The sequence below is a fragment of the Dendrobates tinctorius genome, unplaced genomic scaffold, assembly GCF_039654945.1.
Source record: "Dendrobates tinctorius isolate UK_male_01 unplaced genomic scaffold, ASM3965494v1 ptg000075l, whole genome shotgun sequence".
Taxonomy (NCBI): domain Eukaryota; kingdom Metazoa; phylum Chordata; class Amphibia; order Anura; family Dendrobatidae; genus Dendrobates; species Dendrobates tinctorius.
The window spans coordinates 43,025,310-43,045,797 of record NW_027361743.1 but is presented as its reverse complement, the minus strand read 5'-3'; the positions used below and the strand labels follow the sequence as shown (position 1 = coordinate 43,045,797).

Below are 20,488 nucleotides of genomic sequence, written 5' to 3'. Positions count from 1 at the left end.
CCACGCAAGATCTCACCCTGTGGAGTCAAAATGATCACAAAAACGGTGAACAAAAATCCCAGAACCACAAGGGGGGACCTAGTGAATGACCTGCATAGAACTGGGACCACTGTTTCAGAGGCTACCATCAGTAACACACTACGCCGCCAGGGACTCAGATCCTGCAGTGTCAGACATGTCCCCCTGTTTAAGCCAGTACATGTCCGAGTCCATCTGAAGTTTGCTAGAAAGCATTTGGATTATCCAGAAGAGTATTGGGAGAATGTCACATGGTCTGATGAAATCAAAGTAAAACTATTTGGTAGAAACAAAACTTGTCGTGTTTGGAGGAGACAAAATGCTGAGCTGCATCCAAAGAACACAATACCTACTGTGAAGCATGGGGGTGGAAACATCATGCTTTGGGGCTGTTTCTCTGCAAAGTGGCCAGGATGACTGATCTGTGTAGATGAGAGAATGAATGGGGCCATGTATCGTGAGATTTTGAGTGCAAACCTCCTTCCATCAGCAAGGGCATTGAAAATGAAAAGTGGATGGGTCATTCAGCATGATAATGATCCCAAGCACACCACCAAGGAGTGGCTTTGTAAGAAGCATAAGAAGGTCCTGGAGTGGCCTAGCCCAGAGGTCTCAAACTGCATTCCTCAAGGGCCGCAAACAGGTCATGTTTTCAGGACTTCCTTGTATTGCACAAGGTGCTGGAATCATTATCTGTGCAGGTGATTAAATTATTAGTAGTGTTTGCGGCCCTTGAGGAATGCAGTTTGAGATCTCTGGCCTAGCCAGTCTCCAGATCTCATCCCCATAGAAAACCTTTGGAGGGATTTGAAAGTCCGTGTTGCCCAGCGACAGGTCCAAATTATCACTGCTCTATAGGAGATCTGCATGAAGGAATGGGCCAACATACCACCAACAGTGTGTACCAACCTTCTGAAGAGTTACAGAAAACGTTTGACCTCTGTCATTGCCAACAAAGGATATATAACAAAATATTGAGATGAACTTTTGTTAATGACTAAATACTTATTTTCCACCATAATTTGCAAAATAAATCTTGCCAAATCAGACAAGGTGATTTTCTGGATTTGTTTTCTCATTTTGACTCTCATAGTTGTGGTCTACCTATGATGTCAATTACAGGCCTCTCGCTTGGTGGCTGACTAAATACTTTTTTCCCCACTGTATATACTTGTCATTATCCTATTTCATATGTCTGATAATAGAGGTGGGCATTTTGCTCCAGATCCCTCTATATTAGCCTGAATTGAGTGACTTCCTTTGTAGGATAGACAAGATCAGCTGTAGCAAAGAATGCTTAATACCACATGTACAACCCTCTGGGGTTAAATGTCAGTAGCTTGGAGGATTCCCATTCAAAATAAAACATAACCTTTAATAATTCATTAAAACCTGAGACATCACATAAACAACACATAAACAGACATAATAGTGCTCGTGCGTATCAGTGCTCATTTAAAAAATGGCTCGGTCTCACCATTACTCATGGACATAGACGCCCCGGCGTACTTTTCAGAGGTCCCCTGCCGGGTATTCGTGTCCATATAGCAGCACAAGACAGCGTGTGGAGAAGGAGGTTAAAGGATTACAGGTGTGCAGTTTTCCCTATCCTATTTGCACCCCTTCTGACGACTGGAGGTGACACTATAGGGTCCATTTGGGGCCTGTCCTTGTAAGGGCAGGAGTAATACCTGGGCACGACAGGGAGGATAGGTGTCTTATAGACGCTTCTCCATTAGTAATCCGTGGGCTTGATGTCACCTGACAATACAAAGGAGACATCAACCCCACAAATATTAACCCCGTTTTTTAATATTATTTAAATAATTTAAAAACAGTGTGGGGACCCCTCTATTCTTGATAACTAGCCTTGCTGAAGCTGACAGCTGAGGGTTGCAGCCCCAGCAGTGAATTTTTAGACGCCTCTCCATTAGCAATCCGTGGGCTTGATGTCACCTGACAATACAAAGGTGACATCAACCCCACAAATATTAACCCCACTTGCCACTGCTACAGGGCAAGTGGGAAGAGCTGGGCAAAATGCCAGAATTGGCACATCTAATATATGTGCCTTTTCTGGCCAGCCGTGGGCTGCTATTTTTAGGCTGAGGGGCCAATATCCCTTACCAGCCTGAGAATACCAGCCCCCAGCTGTCTGCTTTAGCAAGGCTGGTTGTCAAAAAATGGGGGGACCCCACACCGTTTTTTTAAATTATTTATGTAAATAATTAAAAAACAGTGTGGGGACCCCTCTATTCTTAATAACCAGCCTTGTTGAAGCTGACAGCTGAGGGTTGCAGCCCCCAGCAGTGAGTTTTGGTTAACAAAAATACAAGGGAGCCCACACTGTTTTTTTTAAATTATTTATTTACAGCACAGGTGCGGCTAATGAATACTCTCATCAGCCACTCCTGCTCTCACTGTTATTAGCAGCAGCAGGTGTCAGCTGAAGGGAGCTGTAGTCCTATCAGCTGACACCAGTGACCGGAGGTAAACTTTATACCTCTGATCACAGCTGAATGCAAACGACAGCGTGGGAACCGAAGCTTTGACCAGCGGGGATGATTTCACCCCCGATCAGAAGCGGTGTTTGCCGCACTGTCATGCACATGACAGCGTGGCAAACACTGAATGTTCGGGCCCCCCATTCAAGTGAATGGGGTCCAGGTTTGGGTACTATTCTGGCACCTAAACCCAGTCTTTTTGCAGCCGTTCGTCCAAACCCGCCAGACCCGAACATCCGGGTGTCTGCCCATCTCTACTCATATATTAAAGTCATTAAAAACAAAGTGATCTATTTCAAGTGTTTATTTATATTAATGTTGATGATTATGGCTTACAGCCAATGAAAACCCAAAAGTCATTATCTCAGTAAATTAGAAAAAGTAACAAAAAACACCTGCAAAGGTTTCCTAAGTGTTTAAAAAGGTCCATTAATCTGTTTCAGTAGGCTCCATAATCATGGGGAATACTGCTGACTTGACAGATGTCCAGAAGGCAGTCATTGACACACTCCACAAGGAAAGTAAATTTTGCATTTCATTTGGAAATCAAGGTCCCAGAGACTGGAGGAAGTGTGAAGAGACACACAATCCAAGTTGCTTGAGGTCTAGTGTGAAGTCTCCACAATCAGTGATGGTTTGGGGAGCCATGTCATCTGCTGGTGTGGTCCACTGTGTTTTATCAAGACCAAAGTCAGCAGAGCTGTCTACCAGGAAATTTTAGACCACTTCATGCTTCCCTCTGCTGACAAGCTTTTGGGAGATGGAAATTTAATTCTCCAGCAAGACTTGGCACCTGTCCACACTGCCAAAAGTACCAATACCTGGTTTAAAAACGACAGTATCACTGCACTTGATTGGCCAGCAAACTCGCCTTATCTTAACACTATAGAGAATCTATGCGTTATTGTCAAGAGGAAGATGAGAGACACCAGAACCAACAATGCAGATGAGCTGAGGGCTGCTATCAAAGCAAACTGGGCTTTCATAACACCTCAGCAGTGCCACAGGCTGATCGCCTCCATGCCACTCCGCATTGATGAAGTAATTGATGCAAAAGGAGCCCCAAGTATTGAGAGGATTTACTGAATATACATTTCAGTAGGCCAACATTTCTGATTTTAAAATCATTTTTCAAGCTGGTGTTATAATGTATTCTAATTTACTGAGATAATGACTTTTGGGTTTTCTTTGGCAAGCCATAATCATCAACATTAACAGAAATAAACACTTGAAATAGATCGCTCTGTTTGTAATGACTCTATATAATATGAGTTTCACTTTTTGTATTGAAGAATTGAAATAAATTAACTTTTTGATGATATACTAGTTTTGTGAGAAGCATCTGTACATCACATAGGAGACACTGAGACTGCTGGATATACATCACATTGGAAACACTGAGACTGCTGTATATACATCAAATAGGAGTCACAAACTGCTGTATATATGTGGCGCCCCTGAGGCTCAGTCGCCACAGAGGTACATGCACACTGTACCTCAAGCATTTCAGAATCGCTCCTATGGCACCAGAGAGGACAAGCGCAGATAAAGATTAGCCAGGTCCATGCAGACATTTCAGGTCCAACCTCCACACTGCCTGTCCAGCACCACATGATAAAGGACGATCCAGGCCCAGATACAGGTGCGTAATCAAATAAAGCCTAGGGCAGGGCAGGGCTGCCGTTTAATGTGAACAGCAGCCTAGATCAATCACTGAGAAAACAGAAAGAATGGCGTACATGACCCAGCGCGCACGGCTACAGTGGTGGTCAGCCACAAAACCAATATCAAGAAAAAAGAGGGGGAGAAGCCAGCGCTGCTTGTGGTCAGAACGTAATACAAGAAGTGTGAAAACACACATAGGTTTCAATCTGTATTCAAAAATGAGACATTTAGCAAAAAATTGATCAATTGTTTGAGCTACCCCGCCACGTCAAGGCAGTCTCGTATGGGGAGTCCTACTCTACGTTTTTTATATTCGCTGTGCCATTACGGCCTCCTAAATGTATAAAAGCAAGACCTCATTACATGCACACTGTACCTCAAGCATTTCAGAATCGCTCCTATGGCACCAGAGAGGACAAGCGCAGATAAAGATTAGCCAGGTCCATGCAGACATTTCAGGTCCAACCTCCACACTGCCTGTCCAGCACCACATGATAAAGGACGATCCAGGCCCAGATACAGGTGCGTAATCAAATAAAGCCTAGGGCAGGGCAGGGCTGCCGTTTAATGTGAACAGCAGCCTAGATCAATCACTGAGAAAACAGAAAGAATGGCGTACATGACCCAGCGCGCACGGCTACAGTGGTGGTCAGCCACAAAACCAATATCAAGAAAAAAGAGGGGGAGAAGCCAGCGCTGCTTGTGGTCAGAACGTAATACAAGAAGTGTGAAAACACACATAGGTTTCAATCTGTATTCAAAAATGAGACATTTAGCAAAAAATTGATCAATTGTTTGAGCTACCCCGCCACGTCAAGGCAGTCTCGTATGGGGAGTCCTACTCTACGTTTTTTATATTCGCTGTGCCATTACGGCCTCCTAAATGTATAAAAGCAAGACCTCATTACATGCACACTGTACCTCAAGCATTTCAGAATCGCTCCTATGGCACCAGAGAGGACAAGCGCAGATAAAGATTAGCCAGGTCCATGCAGACATTTCAGGTCCAACCTCCACACTGCCTGTCCAGCACCACATGATAAAGGACGATCCAGGCCCAGATACAGGTGCGTAATCAAATAAAGCCTAGGGCAGGGCAGGGCTGCCGTTTAATGTGAACAGCAGCCTAGATCAATCACTGAGAAAACAGAAAGAATGGCGTACATGACCCAGCGCGCACGGCTACAGTGGTGGTCAGCCACAAAACCAATATCAAGAAAAAAGAGGGGGAGAAGCCAGCGCTGCTTGTGGTCAGAACGTAATACAAGAAGTGTGAAAACACACATAGGTTTCAATCTGTATTCAAAAATGAGACATTTAGCAAAAAATTGATCAATTGTTTGAGCTACCCCGCCACGTCAAGGCAGTCTCGTATGGGGAGTCCTACTCTACGTTTTTTATATTCGCTGTGCCATTACGGCCTCCTAAATGTATAAAAGCAAGACCTCATTACATGCACACTGTACCTCAAGCATTTCAGAATCGCTCCTATGGCACCAGAGAGGACAAGCGCAGATAAAGATTAGCCAGGTCCATGCAGACATTTCAGGTCCAACCTCCACACTGCCTGTCCAGCACCACATGATAAAGGACGATCCAGGCCCAGATACAGGTGCGTAATCAAATAAAGCCTAGGGCAGGGCAGGGCTGCCGTTTAATGTGAACAGCAGCCTAGATCAATCACTGAGAAAACAGAAAGAATGGCGTACATGACCCAGCGCGCACGGCTACAGTGGTGGTCAGCCACAAAACCAATATCAAGAAAAAAGAGGGGGAGAAGCCAGCGCTGCTTGTGGTCAGAACGTAATACAAGAAGTGTGAAAACACACATAGGTTTCAATCTGTATTCAAAAATGAGACATTTAGCAAAAAATTGATCAATTGTTTGAGCTACCCCGCCACGTCAAGGCAGTCTCGTATGGGGAGTCCTACTCTACGTTTTTTATATTCGCTGTGCCATTACGGCCTCCTAAATGTATAAAAGCAAGACCTCATTACATGCACACTGTACCTCAAGCATTTCAGAATCGCTCCTATGGCACCAGAGAGGACAAGCGCAGATAAAGATTAGCCAGGTCCATGCAGACATTTCAGGTCCAACCTCCACACTGCCTGTCCAGCACCACATGATAAAGGACGATCCAGGCCCAGATACAGGTGCGTAATCAAATAAAGCCTAGGGCAGGGCAGGGCTGCCGTTTAATGTGAACAGCAGCCTAGATCAATCACTGAGAAAACAGAAAGAATGGCGTACATGACCCAGCGCGCACGGCTACAGTGGTGGTCAGCCACAAAACCAATATCAAGAAAAAAGAGGGGGAGAAGCCAGCGCTGCTTGTGGTCAGAACGTAATACAAGAAGTGTGAAAACACACATAGGTTTCAATCTGTATTCAAAAATGAGACATTTAGCAAAAAATTGATCAATTGTTTGAGCTACCCCGCCACGTCAAGGCAGTCTCGTATGGGGAGTCCTACTCTACGTTTTTTATATTCGCTGTGCCATTACGGCCTCCTAAATGTATAAAAGCAAGACCTCATTACATGCACACTGTACCTCAAGCATTTCAGAATCGCTCCTATGGCACCAGAGAGGACAAGCGCAGATAAAGATTAGCCAGGTCCATGCAGACATTTCAGGTCCAACCTCCACACTGCCTGTCCAGCACCACATGATAAAGGACGATCCAGGCCCAGATACAGGTGCGTAATCAAATAAAGCCTAGGGCAGGGCAGGGCTGCCGTTTAATGTGAACAGCAGCCTAGATCAATCACTGAGAAAACAGAAAGAATGGCGTACATGACCCAGCGCGCACGGCTACAGTGGTGGTCAGCCACAAAACCAATATCAAGAAAAAAGAGGGGGAGAAGCCAGCGCTGCTTGTGGTCAGAACGTAATACAAGAAGTGTGAAAACACACATAGGTTTCAATCTGTATTCAAAAATGAGACATTTAGCAAAAAATTGATCAATTGTTTGAGCTACCCCGCCACGTCAAGGCAGTCTCGTATGGGGAGTCCTACTCTACGTTTTTTATATTCGCTGTGCCATTACGGCCTCCTAAATGTATAAAAGCAAGACCTCATTACATGCACACTGTACCTCAAGCATTTCAGAATCGCTCCTATGGCACCAGAGAGGACAAGCGCAGATAAAGATTAGCCAGGTCCATGCAGACATTTCAGGTCCAACCTCCACACTGCCTGTCCAGCACCACATGATAAAGGACGATCCAGGCCCAGATACAGGTGCGTAATCAAATAAAGCCTAGGGCAGGGCAGGGCTGCCGTTTAATGTGAACAGCAGCCTAGATCAATCACTGAGAAAACAGAAAGAATGGCGTACATGACCCAGCGCGCACGGCTACAGTGGTGGTCAGCCACAAAACCAATATCAAGAAAAAAGAGGGGGAGAAGCCAGCGCTGCTTGTGGTCAGAACGTAATACAAGAAGTGTGAAAACACACATAGGTTTCAATCTGTATTCAAAAATGAGACATTTAGCAAAAAATTGATCAATTGTTTGAGCTACCCCGCCACGTCAAGGCAGTCTCGTATGGGGAGTCCTACTCTACGTTTTTTATATTCGCTGTGCCATTACGGCCTCCTAAATGTATAAAAGCAAGACCTCATTACATGCACACTGTACCTCAAGCATTTCAGAATCGCTCCTATGGCACCAGAGAGGACAAGCGCAGATAAAGATTAGCCAGGTCCATGCAGACATTTCAGGTCCAACCTCCACACTGCCTGTCCAGCACCACATGATAAAGGACGATCCAGGCCCAGATACAGGTGCGTAATCAAATAAAGCCTAGGGCAGGGCAGGGCTGCCGTTTAATGTGAACAGCAGCCTAGATCAATCACTGAGAAAACAGAAAGAATGGCGTACATGACCCAGCGCGCACGGCTACAGTGGTGGTCAGCCACAAAACCAATATCAAGAAAAAAGAGGGGGAGAAGCCAGCGCTGCTTGTGGTCAGAACGTAATACAAGAAGTGTGAAAACACACATAGGTTTCAATCTGTATTCAAAAATGAGACATTTAGCAAAAAATTGATCAATTGTTTGAGCTACCCCGCCACGTCAAGGCAGTCTCGTATGGGGAGTCCTACTCTACGTTTTTTATATTCGCTGTGCCATTACGGCCTCCTAAATGTATAAAAGCAAGACCTCATTACATGCACACTGTACCTCAAGCATTTCAGAATCGCTCCTATGGCACCAGAGAGGACAAGCGCAGATAAAGATTAGCCAGGTCCATGCAGACATTTCAGGTCCAACCTCCACACTGCCTGTCCAGCACCACATGATAAAGGACGATCCAGGCCCAGATACAGGTGCGTAATCAAATAAAGCCTAGGGCAGGGCAGGGCTGCCGTTTAATGTGAACAGCAGCCTAGATCAATCACTGAGAAAACAGAAAGAATGGCGTACATGACCCAGCGCGCACGGCTACAGTGGTGGTCAGCCACAAAACCAATATCAAGAAAAAAGAGGGGGAGAAGCCAGCGCTGCTTGTGGTCAGAACGTAATACAAGAAGTGTGAAAACACACATAGGTTTCAATCTGTATTCAAAAATGAGACATTTAGCAAAAAATTGATCAATTGTTTGAGCTACCCCGCCACGTCAAGGCAGTCTCGTATGGGGAGTCCTACTCTACGTTTTTTATATTCGCTGTGCCATTACGGCCTCCTAAATGTATAAAAGCAAGACCTCATTACATGCACACTGTACCTCAAGCATTTCAGAATCGCTCCTATGGCACCAGAGAGGACAAGCGCAGATAAAGATTAGCCAGGTCCATGCAGACATTTCAGGTCCAACCTCCACACTGCCTGTCCAGCACCACATGATAAAGGACGATCCAGGCCCAGATACAGGTGCGTAATCAAATAAAGCCTAGGGCAGGGCAGGGCTGCCGTTTAATGTGAACAGCAGCCTAGATCAATCACTGAGAAAACAGAAAGAATGGCGTACATGACCCAGCGCGCACGGCTACAGTGGTGGTCAGCCACAAAACCAATATCAAGAAAAAAGAGGGGGAGAAGCCAGCGCTGCTTGTGGTCAGAACGTAATACAAGAAGTGTGAAAACACACATAGGTTTCAATCTGTATTCAAAAATGAGACATTTAGCAAAAAATTGATCAATTGTTTGAGCTACCCCGCCACGTCAAGGCAGTCTCGTATGGGGAGTCCTACTCTACGTTTTTTATATTCGCTGTGCCATTACGGCCTCCTAAATGTATAAAAGCAAGACCTCATTACATGCACACTGTACCTCAAGCATTTCAGAATCGCTCCTATGGCACCAGAGAGGACAAGCGCAGATAAAGATTAGCCAGGTCCATGCAGACATTTCAGGTCCAACCTCCACACTGCCTGTCCAGCACCACATGATAAAGGACGATCCAGGCCCAGATACAGGTGCGTAATCAAATAAAGCCTAGGGCAGGGCAGGGCTGCCGTTTAATGTGAACAGCAGCCTAGATCAATCACTGAGAAAACAGAAAGAATGGCGTACATGACCCAGCGCGCACGGCTACAGTGGTGGTCAGCCACAAAACCAATATCAAGAAAAAAGAGGGGGAGAAGCCAGCGCTGCTTGTGGTCAGAACGTAATACAAGAAGTGTGAAAACACACATAGGTTTCAATCTGTATTCAAAAATGAGACATTTAGCAAAAAATTGATCAATTGTTTGAGCTACCCCGCCACGTCAAGGCAGTCTCGTATGGGGAGTCCTACTCTACGTTTTTTATATTAACTGTGCCATTACGGCCTCCTAAATGTATAAAAGCAAGACCTCATTACATGCACACTGTACCTCAAGCATTTCAGAATCGCTCCTATGGCACCAGAGAGGACAAGCGCAGATAAAGATTAGCCAGGTCCATGCAGACATTTCAGGTCCAACCTCCACACTGCCTGTCCAGCACCACATGATAAAGGACGATCCAGGCCCAGATACAGGTGCGTAATCAAATAAAGCCTAGGGCAGGGCAGGGCTGCCGTTTAATGTGAACAGCAGCCTAGATCAATCACTGAGAAAACAGAAAGAATGGCGTACATGACCCAGCGCGCACGGCTACAGTGGTGGTCAGCCACAAAACCAATATCAAGAAAAAAGAGGGGGAGAAGCCAGCGCTGCTTGTGGTCAGAACGTAATACAAGAAGTGTGAAAACACACATAGGTTTCAATCTGTATTCAAAAATGAGACATTTAGCAAAAAATTGATCAATTGTTTGAGCTACCCCGCCACGTCAAGGCAGTCTCGTATGGGGAGTCCTACTCTACGTTTTTTATATTCGCTGTGCCATTACGGCCTCCTAAATGTATAAAAGCAAGACCTCATTACATGCACACTGTACCTCAAGCATTTCAGAATCGCTCCTATGGCACCAGAGAGGACAAGCGCAGATAAAGATTAGCCAGGTCCATGCAGACATTTCAGGTCCAACCTCCACACTGCCTGTCCAGCACCACATGATAAAGGACGATCCAGGCCCAGATACAGGTGCGTAATCAAATAAAGCCTAGGGCAGGGCAGGGCTGCCGTTTAATGTGAACAGCAGCCTAGATCAATCACTGAGAAAACAGAAAGAATGGCGTACATGACCCAGCGCGCACGGCTACAGTGGTGGTCAGCCACAAAACCAATATCAAGAAAAAAGAGGGGGAGAAGCCAGCGCTGCTTGTGGTCAGAACGTAATACAAGAAGTGTGAAAACACACATAGGTTTCAATCTGTATTCAAAAATGAGACATTTAGCAAAAAATTGATATTACTGTGTAATACTATACTGTACTATCCTACACTATGTAATAGTATACTATATTGTAATACACTGCACTATACTGTACTATGCTCTTCTCTATTATACATTATATCAACAAATGCTAAATTGATATTTTTTATCTAAAGAGTCTGTATAAAGCACCTAATGGTATCAAATAACATTTTTTTAGACACATGGTTAGGTTTCCTTCTGGACGGCACTAATAGAAAGAGTTTGTAAAGGTTAAGCAAGATCTCCAGTATGGCAATGGGAAAGCTCATTATTTCAAGGACATATTAATCAGCTGATATTTCAGTGAACGAGAAGCTTTTACATGGAGGGGTATTAAAATACTTAAGCCTACAACATTTTATTCAGCACCTTTCAGCATTTTACATATCCAACCAATCTAGCAGAACTATAGTTTATGAGTTCACGACTCACAGTGCATATTATTACTTATATATAAGCTTTGCAGCAAGTTGAGCAACACAGCAAAATTCCAACACAATTTTGACATTGACTCCTGCTGTTGTGTTATATCTGAGTAATTATGAGGAACCATTTGCAGTCAGATGCAATTTTCAGGTTTTGGTTACTGGATTTAATTTTTCATGTCATGTGGATCCAATCTATACCTAGAGAAACTCATCACATGTGGATCTGTTCACTATGGAAGAACCCAGCCACTAACTTACACAGCCATCTCAACCAAATCACGTAAAGTAGCACAAGCAATAAAGACAGACAATAATGGTTCCTTTTAAGAATAAGAAGCACCAAGAACTTTTTCAAAACCATATATATTAATAATCTTTTTGTCTTGTTTACAATTTTGAAAGATAGTATTTTTTCTGTCTTAATTTAGAATTCTAACAAAGCCTTTTAGTGGATGGGGAACAGCACACCTTCTGAAACCTGCGGGAGAGGTCGGCATGTCTGTAAGAGGAAGCTATGACACCCCTGAAGAGCCCTTGCGTGATGAGACACTAATGAGGAAAGACTGCCATCAAAGTGGAACCAATAGGTACCAGACGTATTGCAAGCGGAGCGAGTTCTTGTGCTGGACCTGGTCAGGTGACTCACACGACAGTTTCTGGATATAAAAGCCCTGCGCACCAAACCGCAAGGAGGAGAGTGGAGCAGACCTGAGATGGCACTGAGGCCAGCGGGAAGTGTACGCCACCGGTCATCAACAGGCCAGGTCCGGACAACGCCCTGTGAGACCTGACTATGCCGGTCGAGACCCAGAGTCACAAACTGTACCTGTCAAGACCCAGAGTTCAGACTGCGCTGGTCAAGACCAGAACCTGCACCATATGCCTGTCAAGTCCTGGAGGCCAATTGACACCCGTCGAGAGTCAGGACCCAGTCCTTTCCGTCCTAGGAGACATCCACCGACAGTCAGGCACCGAAGATTCGCTTGGAGATAACAACCAGAGGAGCTTATAGTGGGACATTGCGAGCAAGTAGGGCCGTCACTTTCAGCTATAACATACGGCACCAAGGCTGGCCTGGGTTAGGCTGACATGTGAAGAGGGGGCTGGTTGGTAGATGGGAGGCTCAACACGCTTTATTAGACTTCATCAGAGAGACATATGGTCTAGTGGGAAGACCCGGTGACCCACGCTAGGGCCAGAATTATAGGAAGAGCCTAAGTGGTAACTCCTATGAACGGGTGTACTATCTTTAGAGAGAGATTAGCATTATATACTGAAGAACTTCATTGTTATCACAGTTGTATTGTTATATGGTTCATTCTGAATTTGCATTGTTTAATAGCACCGATTGTCTTTTAACTACTGTAAATTACTGCTGTATTTGAATAGAATTATACCGTTCACTGTGTGTTCGCCTTGTGTCCTTTGTGCGTTGTATTCAGTTACTGCATCACACGTCAGCGCAGGGATATAAAGCTAGGGTGATGGAGGTTTATGGAAGCTGGAGCTGAAGCTCTACCCATTATTACACTTGCTTGGCCCCCAAATCAACCCAAATCTCTGGTCAACCGCCTTCAAATATGCTTAGACATAGTGATAATCAGTGGAATTGCTAACACCCGGCACAATGGGCAAGTACCATGGGTTTGTTGCCAAGTGTTTTAAGTCAATAAGTGTCAGATGTTATCACCACATTCAATTGTACCTACATCATCCCTCACTCAAGGTATCTTTAGAGCATACCAACTTTCTTGATGATGTTCCATACTGCAGTGATGATGGGTTAGTATTTAAGAAATTGCATTGCCAGTACAGTAACAAGATCCACATGGAATTGTCCAAGTCATTGGGCCCACCAGAAAATTACTGGACATTAAAACTTGTGTCAGCTCCATAGCAATGAGAATAAAATCATTTAGAATTTCCAACTGCTCCAGAGGTTCTCAAATTATATCTGACCTTCAGATCTCTAGACTTGAATAGGGAGCGGATGTGCAGTACCGGGCCATGGCCACCGTCATGGGATCAGCTCCGTAACTGCCTACTGCACCGAGAACAGCTGATCGGCAGGGCTGCAGGGTGTCGTACCCCCAATGATCAGACATTGGTAACCTATTCTAGGAATAAGTCATCAATGTTAAAGTAGTGGCCAACCTCTTTAATCCAAAACAGGCTGAAGGACACCTACAGCTATTACTGTTATTACTGTTGTCAAAAGGTATGTTGCTCTCAACATTGTCCAATCACTGATGACAGTATCAGACTATGTATGGACTCAACCTATGAGCATGTGTTGACAAGAGGAACGGCAACACTCGGTTGCCAATGTATTTATCCATTTCCAGGAGATAGAGGAGCAATACAATACAGACTTGTAAGAAAAAGTGTTCTAGAATTGTAATTTATTGGGACATGTAGAATCCGCTAAATAGAGTTTCAAAACCACCCTAAATCCTGTGCTAAAACAAGTGCTTTAACCTTAAGGGATTGCTTCAAAATACGGTAAATACTCTAAGTAAAATTGCAAAAATGCTTTAAAAAATAAGCAACTTTGCAATTTACCTGCTACATATTAAAAAAAATCCTCTTTGTTGTCAAGAGCGGAGTGATTATTTAATTTATAATACACCGCTCATTGCCTAGTGCATTCTCAGAGTGTTTGCTAACCTAGATGAATTGCAAGCACTACTTGTAGGCTCTATGCTTCAGAGCTAGCTTGCGACTCTGAAGCTTACTGAATCTATGGATCTGACCAGCCTTAGTCCCTCTGCCCTTCTCCAAACTGCCTGTGCTAGCAGCAATGGAAAGTGCATAGTTTGGAGTAGCGCTGATCTGAACTGTCAGTCTTCAGGAGTGCCACACTCCAGCAACGCAAGACGCCGGGAGACAGAGGAGCAGCGTGCTCCTGAAGATGAAACATTAGAACAACCCTTTATAACAACATCTTCTACCCATTATAGCAGATACTACCACCGAGAGATTTTTATGAACCGTTAAATTGCTTTGACTTTCAAGAATTACCTTGAATTTTTTAAACACAATTTTAATCCTATTTTTAATGTCAAACACGCTGTATACAGTAATGTTTAATGTCTTTCAATACTGAAGGACTTTCTATACGACAATCATACACTTTTCAGTAATGCTTTCTATGCTCTGAATTATCAACCCACTGCAGTCCCAGAAACCTGGCGCTGCTTGACCCTCTGTGAGGTTAGGGAATACTAAGTCTTCAAGTTTGACGACAAATATATTTAGAATAAATGCAGACAGAAGCATAATGGGTTCACGGATGTTTTCCTCAGGTGAACATGTTGTAGCAGTGACAGGACTTGGAGAGCTGTCTCATCTCGATGCTCTCTAGACCTTGATCTTTTAGTGACTTGTAAACATTTGCTGTGTTCTGGACAGTACAACTATGATCTTGTCTTCTGCTGCACTGTCATAGTGATGAACGTATCAGACTCATACAATGGCGTCTCACTAGCTATGGCATGTGTGCTCTGACATCTGGAGTTATATATTTTTCAGCTTACCAAGGGTGATGTATTATGTTTCTTCATGGAATTCATATTTATTTATAGCTGTATTTGTCATACATTTCGGTACTTCTCAATTTTTTTCTGTCCGTTCTTTTTTCATATTTTGGAGCACCCTTTACAGAGTTTTTGCATCTCGGTAAGTGATTGCATATTGATACGTTATATCATTACTTAAAGGGAATCTGTCACCTCATTTTCGCGTATATTGTGTATACTGTGTATACTGCGGAGTATGCTTTGCCCAACTGAAGGGCAAAGACGAAAAGCATTAGTGCGCATGCGCCGGTGAACTATGTCCCGGAACATACAAATGGCAGCAAAATACTTCAGGGACATAGCACTTCCGGCACATGCGAACTATTGTACTTTTTTCTGACTGTGCCATCAGTTGGGCAAAGCATAATGTGCACACACAAGTGGAAATTGCAATGTGCACGTGCAAAATATGGACGAGAACTACGGAAATTACCTGAAATATTGCGTACTGCGGCCAAAGAAGGGTGGAGGGAAGGAGCAAAAATACCGCCCATCGGACCGGACCAAACTAATTTACATACAGCGCAAAAATGAGGTGACAGACTCCCTTTAATGATTGCTTGGGTTCAGACCTCTGGTAGTCCCACCAATCCTAAAAGTATAGGTGGCTAAAAATTACTTCCTCTGCACTGGGGTATTCCCAGCTGTATGATGGCTTCTTTCCAGTGTACAAAACCATGGAATGGTGTGATGCTATAGAGGTTTTAAATACAGCTCTTCTGATAATGTGTATCAAGAAATCATATTGTATGATTCCCCCCGATGTCTCCAGCCCAGGATTATAAGACCAAACTCCCTCACAAACACAATAAGATGCCCTCACACCCTACAACACAATATAATGACTTTTACAATCCCTCAAACAGCATGGTGCCCCTGTTGTCGGTCAGGACTATAGTTGTGGCCACAGACAGTAAAGCATCGGTGTCCAGACCTTCCCTCACGGACAAGTACAATTCACTGTTCAGCATACCTGCATCTCCAGGTTCGGGTCCCCCTGGGCACTTTCCAAGCGGCGATGGCCCCTCTCCGAAGCGACTCCCATTAACCAAGACACAGTCCATAGTAACTTGAACGGTTTCTTTACTAACAACTTCACACAATATATCCACAGTTGGCACATCATTGATAACACATCGGTCGTTACTTGCTTCCTCAGCGTTCCCTACTTTGCTGACACTTCTATATGGCACGTACCTGGACCGGACCGTCTTAGACTGCTTACCAGCTTCTTCCTGGCCTAACCTTGCCATGATGACAATTCCTTCTGCCTGTTTCGCCCCAGACTCAAAATCATCCACCACCTGGTTTAGTTGCCTCTGGAAAAGCATTCGACCTGTCTGTACTGCTCCCTGTGAAGCTACAGCATCCTTCTGTTCCTCACTCCATTCGACTCCAGCCCTAAGAGCGTCCACCCAGGCTATGAGTCGCCACATCTCCACTGTTCGGGCTCACTGTACTGATGTCCAATAGCCGTAGATAACTTGGACTTTCGCTACTTAACGTTGCGTGGCTGCGAGCCGTCCTGGGCTTATAGCCCATGTGGATACTTCGGGCACCCTGGCCCCCTCTGATCTAACTTCTTTCTAACCTATCCTTACCTCCGGGCAGCCCCTTCTACACTTAACACTATCCTACTAAGATCTCTATATACTAGAGTGCCCCCCTCTAGTGTCCAAAGGGTGCACTACACTTTCCCTATCTAAAACATAGCATTATACAATGGAACACAACATATTTACAAGAAATGGTAACACATATAACAGTGTGGCAATACCACTGATTCTGGGTGGTAATACATGATGACATGTAGCAGTACCACTGGATTGCTATAAATAAAACATTAAGAACACTAAGGGAGGCAAAGCAAGGAAATAGTATCATTCCACCCCCTTTCACCCCTACCAAATCATCATACTTGTCTCACGTGCCTGCTCGCTGCTCCTGTGTTGCGATTCACTGCTGTTGGTCCAAGTAGTACCTGAAGACCTGCCAAGACCTCATGTCATGAGATCTTCTAAGATTACATGATCTGCAGGTCCTTGTAGGACCTCTAGGCTCTACCTAGATACAAGTGTGAAGCAAGGATTTGTTAGTTTCTTGTTTTTGTCCTTGTATATTTAACTATATCTGTGTTCTGCAGACACAGTGTCATGATCCATGCTGGATCATGACAGATAAAAGCACTAGTAACCTTTTTTTTCCTTAAGCTATGTGCTTAAAGTTAGTTTGCCCCCGGTGGTGGTGAGCGTTATTGCACGGGAATCTCTAACAGGTGTGAGACTCTGGCTCCTAACTATAAAGGTGTGTCAGGTGTTCTCACTCACGGTTGGTGATATTGGTGTTTTCCAACCATCTTTGGTGAAGGAAGGAGCTAGAGAGAGTTCCTGGCAGCTCAGTCAGAATCCTGGAGTGGCAGCTATGGTGTCAGCGAGGAGTCCTGGCAAAGCTTGGAGGAGTGGCAGCTATGGTGTCAGCGAGGAGTTCTTTTAAAGTATGGTGGAGTGGCAGCTATGGTGTCAGGGAGTAGTTCTTGCAAAGCTTGGTGGAGTGGCAGCTATGGTGTCAGCGAGGAGTTCTTGAAAAGCTTGGTGGAGTGGCAACTATGGTGAAAGCTGCACTCAGATGCTGGACTCTGTTGCTGGAAGAGAGATGCACTCAGATGCTGGACTCTGTTGCTGGAAAGCTGCACTCAGATGCTGGGCTCTGTTGCTGGAAAGCTGCACTCAGATGCTGGGCTCTGTTGCTGGAAAGCTGCACTCAGATGCTGGACTCTGTTGCTGTAAAGCAGCACTCAGATGCGGGACTCTGTTGCTGGAAAGCTGCACTCAGGTGTTGCATCCGGTTAGAGGAAAAGATGCACTCAGGTGTCGGACTCTGTTGCTTGGATCATTAGCAACAGAGCAAAGCTAAGTGGTGTTTCCCTGTTTGTCACTTTCCTCAATGTGTGTTTTAGTGCAGTGGTGGGATCAGTTTCTGCACCGTCCACTTCATTAGTAAAGGATTGATTCAGTGATTTAGGGCGAGCTAGGGATTTCAGGTATCCTGATCAGCGCCCGGTGCGGAACCGGCCTAGGGATAGTTAGGAGTGTAGAGACACTGACTCAGGGGAGTGCAGGAGGTCTCCACGTCCCCATTCCCTATCGCAGGGCCACCATTGTAATTGTTTTCCTGGTTTTCCCCTTTATTCTGAAATTCGCCTCGCTGGAGGCGGTGTATCCAGACATACGTGTACTACTGAAATTCGCCTGCTGGAGGCGGTGTATCCGGCTGCACGTTCTATTATTTAAATTCGCCCTGCTAGAGGCGGTGTATCCAGGGTCATGTGTGTCATATAAATTCACCCTGCTGGAGGCAGTGTGTCCAGTCACACGTGACCATGACGCACAAATGGAGTTGAAGTCTGGACATATCCCTGGACTACCGAGACTGCTAAACAGTTCACCAAAGTTGGGACTGTGTCGCTGGACGGTTTGGAGGTATGCTTAGAGAAACTCCATATTTTCCTTTCCTGTATACAATTTAAATATTGTGAAAGCATCATTACTGCAGGATGACGTTAGCACGCTAGATGGAGCTATCACACTATATAAATAAATACACAAATGCAGTTCAAATCTGACTTCTGTGGTGATTGACAAGGCTCTCGTGCATACAAGAGTTATGTTATGTCTGTATTTAGCTATGGGATGGAATGATGACCTCTGGGAGGAAACTATCGAATGAAGGTACTAGGACTCTGCAGACAGCATATTGTGCATACTACATCAGCTGTCCTTTATAAGACTACAACTTTCCTTTGTGTCTCTTTTATGGACCCTGCTTATACGATCTCTAAGGCTCTGTCTCCATGGGGCGTAATCCCTGCGCTTTGGACGCAGTGGATACCCCCTGCTCCACCCAAAGCGCCGCCCCCTGTTGTACTCGCGGTGATTCCGCATGTGTTCATTGACCACATCCGGAGTCACCGCATCCTATCCATAGACTGGGTTATTTATCTTGCGGTGACGGAGTGTCTCCGCAAGACAAATAGACATGCTACGGTCTATAAAGATGCGCTGCATGCTCATATACGCAGGTCTGCCACCTGCTTGCTTGCACGCATAGTGGAGATGGGATTTCATAAAATCCCCTCCACTATGCTGTAACATCTGGATGCTGTAGATTGGACGCTGTGGCTGTATGCATTGTCCAATCCACAGCAAATACTGACCAAATCCTTAAGGTGGAAACATACCCTAAGGCTATGTGTGTGTTAGGAGCGACGGAACGCACTAAATAAAAATAATAATAAAGTGCGGTCGCCGCTCAGGGTCCACCGTGCAGTAGGTGATAAAACCGCTGCTAAGTGGTGGCAGGAACAATATGGCGGTAATGCGCACAGGGTTAAACGTCACCCAGGTGCGCAGAGCAATCTCTGTTAAGTCACAGAGATGCCAAATAAACACAAATACAAAGATGGAGGCTGTTGAGGTCACAGTACTCAGTATAAATACACACATGGTATCCGGTCACAGGAGTAGCCCAAGACGAAGGCACTACATCCGTCTAGACCTACCGTGTGTGTGGCGTCGCAGCTGCGGACACTAAGGAGAGCTGCTACTGCAGCGCGGCGTGGACACTGCCGCTAAACGACAAAGCTATGATGCAAGCGCAATGTCGGACGCTAGCAGCTGTGGATGTTGCAGCAGAGGAGCGCTGGCGCTGATTCTAACTCAGTCCCTAACCACATACGTAATATCAGAGGGAAGGGGTTTTATAATGAGTCATTCACCAGAATCATACATCCGTCCTCATACACACAGCAGCAAGTGAGTCTATACTAGCACATGGCGGAACAGCCATGCGCGCCTTTTATAGCAGCCCGGACCTTCCGCAAGCCTCCAGATCTCTGAGATGGACCAATGAGATCTGGAGCTGGACCTGAGCACATGACTCCATGAGCACGCTCAGTAGGAGGACATAAGGACTTAGCCTCAGGAGAGATTTGCTGCAAGGCAATCTCCTCTGCAGTAGATAGACAGCAGGAGACTGCAGAATGTGAGGGTCTGGATCGCTGCGGAGTAAACACAGAAATCCAACGCCTAACAGTGTGCACACATTGCGGCTTTGTTGCGTTTCCGCAGCATTTTTTCTGCGCAGAAATGCTATAAATCTGCAATGGATTATTAAAGCAATGTTAATCAATGGCATTCCTGAATTGTGCACATGCTGAGGAAATTTCCGTCCTTATTTGATATATACCATGTGGTGCTGTGCTATATACCATGGGGCTGTGCTATATACCATGTGGTGCTGTGCTATATACTATGTGGTGCTGTGCTATATACGATGTGGTGCTGTGCTATTTACGATGTGGTGCTGTGCTATATACCATGTGGTGCTGTGCTATATACCATGTGGTGCTGTGCTATATACCATGTGGTGCTGTGCTATATACCATGTGGTGCTGTGCTATATACCATGTGGACTGTGCTATATACCATGTGGTGCTGTGCTATATAC

General features: G+C 45.0%; 1 long non-coding RNA gene across 1 annotated transcript; it reads left to right on the top strand.

Annotated features, from left to right (window-relative positions):
* Nucleotides 1–10,000: 10,000 nt before the first annotated feature.
* LOC141096626 (uncharacterized) lies at nucleotides 10,001–12,813 on the top strand. Its single transcript, XR_012233731.1, has 2 exons — nucleotides 10,001–10,704; nucleotides 11,834–12,813. It is a non-coding gene; the product is annotated as an uncharacterized lncRNA (long non-coding RNA).
* Nucleotides 12,814–20,488: the final 7,675 nt, after the last annotated feature.